Source organism: Orycteropus afer, unplaced genomic scaffold, assembly GCF_000298275.1.
Source record: "Orycteropus afer afer isolate SDZICR_OR568_19922 unplaced genomic scaffold, OryAfe1.0 scaffold00216, whole genome shotgun sequence".
In the NCBI taxonomy this organism is placed as follows: Eukaryota; Metazoa; Chordata; class Mammalia; order Tubulidentata; family Orycteropodidae; genus Orycteropus; species Orycteropus afer.
The window spans coordinates 5917204-5921162 of record NW_006921803.1 but is presented as its reverse complement, the minus strand read 5'-3'; positions in this window follow the sequence as shown (position 1 = coordinate 5921162).

The following is a 3959-nucleotide window of genomic DNA, read 5'->3' as shown; positions in this document are numbered from 1 at the left end:
GGGTTTGAACCGCCAGCCTTCTGGTTAGCAGTCAAGTGCCTTAGGCACTATGCTACCAGAGCTCCCAAGAACTACCATATGACCTATCAATTCCACTTCTAGGTATATACCAAAATAACTTGAAAGCAGAGACTCAGAGACTTGTACACCAATGTTTATTGCAGTACTATTCACACTGCCCTAGAGGTGGAAACAACCTAAACACTCTCAAAAGATGTGAACATCAACAGATATGAAGTACATGCTACAGTAGAGAAGGAGATAGAAGACATTATACTGAGTGAAATAAGCCAATTACAGAAGGACATAAATTGTATGGCTGCTTATATAAAAAGACAAGAAAAGGCAAATGTATAGACCAAAGTTCATCAACAGTTACAGGGGGTGGGGGATATGTGGTTATTGCTTACAGAGTACCGAGTTTTGGTGCATGTTGTTGTTGTTGTTATTTGCCGTCGAGTCGCCCCTGACTCATAGCGACCCCTCCTTGGGTTTCCAAGGCAGTATCACTACGGAAGTAGGATTGCCCAACCTTCCTTCCGAGGAGTGGCTGGTGGGTTTGAACTGCCAGTCTTCTGGTTAGCAGTCAAGTGCTTTAGCCACTATGCTACCAGAGCTCCCAAAGAGATGGCCCGTCTACCTGGCGGGGAGTAGCCAGTGGGTTTGAACCGCCAGCCTTGGGTGTGGCAGCTGACTGCCTGAGGCCCTGAGGCCATCCCCGGGGGCCAAAACCTAATACTGCCGAGTCAGATCCAACTCATAGCGACCCCTCCTTGGGTTTCTGAGGCAGTATCACTACGGAAGTAGATTGCCCCATCTTCCTTCCAAGGAGTGGCATAGGGATAGAAAAACTGCACTGATTAAAAATAGGGTTGCACAAATGATTACTGTAAATGCTGTCAGTAAGTTGTCCACCTGTAAAAAGATGAGTTGGCAAAAGTTATGTGATTGTCCTGGTTACCTAGTGCCACTCTGACAAGAATATACCACAAATGGGATGGGCCTGAACAAACAAGAGTTTATTCTCTTACAGTTTGGAGGTTTTAAGTCCAAGTTCAAAATGCCAGGCTCTAGGGGCTGGGTGAAAGCCCCTCAACCTTGGGGTCCAGCTCTGCCTCCTGCTCCTGGCCCACTGGAGCTAGAGGCTTTTCTTCACTCAGAAAGCTGCTGGCCGCTGAGGCTGACAAACCCAAGGTTGACAAGTAAAAAGGCACAGTCCCGATGTTACCAAACCACACAGCAGACCATTAATTTAAGTCCATTGTAAGTCCCAGCGTCAGCAGAGCATGGCAGGCTACTGAACAATGACACGGCTACATGCAGGGTCCAAGCGTGCCATAAGCTAGAGACTATCCCCTAGGCTTCTCCTTATACACAGGAAGCACACCACATCCCAAAGGCAGCTACTCAGCTGCTTGGGGTAGATCCCACCATGGAGTGGACTGCCAGTCTCATCATGGGGAATAACTACCACCAGCTGCTCAGCCACTCAACCAGGCCCAGCCAAATTGACACAAATGAAACTACCACAGTGATAGACACATTTGTAACAATGAAAAAAGAAAAAGAGTAGTGGCCGGGGCTGCTAATGTATAACCAAATACCTCATGGGATTTGATTCCTTTGTTTGGAGATTTAGAATAATGGTTTCATGGGACATCCCAGTTAATTGGCCTATTATTGTGTTTAGTGTTTCTGTTCCACCTCCTATTTCATTGAACAGTTCCTGGGTTCTTAAATGCTTGCAAGCAGCTATGCACTGTGTAACAATTGGCCTCTATTTGCCAGGAGCTACAGAGGAAGGACAGTCAGGAATGGGAGGAGGAAATGGAATGTGTGGCTCATTGCCTCCATGAACCACTACCTCCTTTGCTAGGAGACCAGAACTGGATGGTGCTCAGGTACCATTACTGAACATTTTGATCAACGTTTCCAATCAAGAATCCTGACCAAAAGAGGAGAAATGAAGAACAGAATTTTAAATTCCAAAGGAATCCAGATTATCTGGAATCATGGAGGCTGGATGAATTACTGAAACTATGGCTCTGAGATAACCTTTAAAACTTAAACCAAAAATACCACTGAAGTCTTCTTACAACCAAACAATAATGTAGCTTAACTAGTAAAAAATGTCTGCCTTGGGCATTATGCTATTTTAATGAGATTATCTATATGGTACATAGATAAATGACAATAGCAATTCAGAAAGATTAGATAGGAACATTAGGGACAGGGAGTTTATGTTAATGGGGAAGAAGCAACTCAGAAAAGGAGGGTGAGAATAGATGTGTAACTCAAAGAACATAATCAGTATCACTAAATCACGTGTAGAAACTTGAATTGGTATATGGTTTGCAGTACATGTTCTCAACAGCAACAACAAAATAAATAACAGAAAAAAAAAAAGAGAAAGAAAGCCCTATGGAGCACAGTTCTACCCTGACCCACATAGGATTGCTATGAGGTGAAGTACATTTGATGGTAACTGATTTTCTGGTTTTAAGGGCATAGAATAAGCACTCATCTTTTTACTGTCTGTACAAGTACACACACACACACAAAAATCAAACTTATTGTCATCAAGTCAATTCTGATTCATAATGAACCTATAGGACAATGCCTGATAGGGTTTCTCAGGCTATAATCTTTATAGAAGCCGACTGCCACATCTGTTTCCTATGGAGCAGCTTGTGAATTTGAAATACCTACACAACAACAACAACAACCTTTTGGTTAGCAGCCAAGCTCTTAACCACTGTGCCAGCAGGGCTCTTTATAATAGGTGCTTAAAAAACAATTGTTGACTTGGAATGAATCAATATACTTTATCATGAAGTAATGCAAGGTGTTGAATCTTATCTTGAGTATTTCTCTGCAGGAAGTTGGTAGGCGAAACCCTAAGTATTGAAAACAGACAAATGGTATCATCATATACTACCTCAGCTCAATGCTGTTGTCACTCAGTCTGTCAGTGTGGTGTTAATAAATTGAAATGAACTGAGTCAGCCTACTTAATGGAGGGCTCTTTTCTTATACAAAGTTCAATGGCATTCATTAAAAAGTGTCTAATATTTTGGGTGTTGTTGAATTTGCAGTTTCAGATACATGAAATCCAGAAGCCACTTAAAAAAAAGAAAAAGAAAGCCACTGCTGTCAAGTGGATTTCACTCACAGCAACCCCTCCTTGCCCAATCTTCCTTCCAAGCAGTGGCTGGTGGGTTTGAACCACCAGCTTTCTGGTTAGCAGTCAAATGCCTTAGGCACTATGCCACCAGAGCTCCCTCAGAAGCTACAGAAATTTGAATTAACGAAGTTGTTGTTGTTGTTAGGTGCCATTGAGTCGTTTCCAGCTCATAGCGACCCTATGCACAGCAGAATGAAATACCACCCTATCCTGATCCCATGCCATCTCCATGATCCTTGCTATACTTTAGCCCATCGTCACAGCCACTGTGTCAATCCATCTCATTGAAGGACTTCCCCTCTTTTGTCAACCCTCCACCTTACCAAGCATGATATCCTTCTCCAGGGAATGGTCCCTTCCAACAATGTGACCAAAGTAGGTGAGACAAAACCTGGCCATTCTCGCTTCCAAGGAGCATTTCTGCTGCACTTCCTGCAGGACAGATCTGCTAGTTCTTTTAGCAGTCCATGGTATTTTCAGTATTCTTCCCCAGCACCACAACTCAAAAGCATCAACTCTTCTTCAGTCTTCCTTATTCATTGTGCAGCTCTCACATGCATATGAGGTGGTTGAAAATATGGCTTGTGTCAGGCGCACCTTAGTTCTCAAGGAGACATCTTTGCTCCTCAGAACTTGAAAAAGGTCCTTTGCAGCCAACTTGCCCAGTGCTGTACGTTGTCTAACGTCCTGACTGATGCTTCCATTGACATCGATTACAGAACCAAGCAACATGAATTCTTTGACAACCTCAATCTTTTCTCCATTTATTGTGATG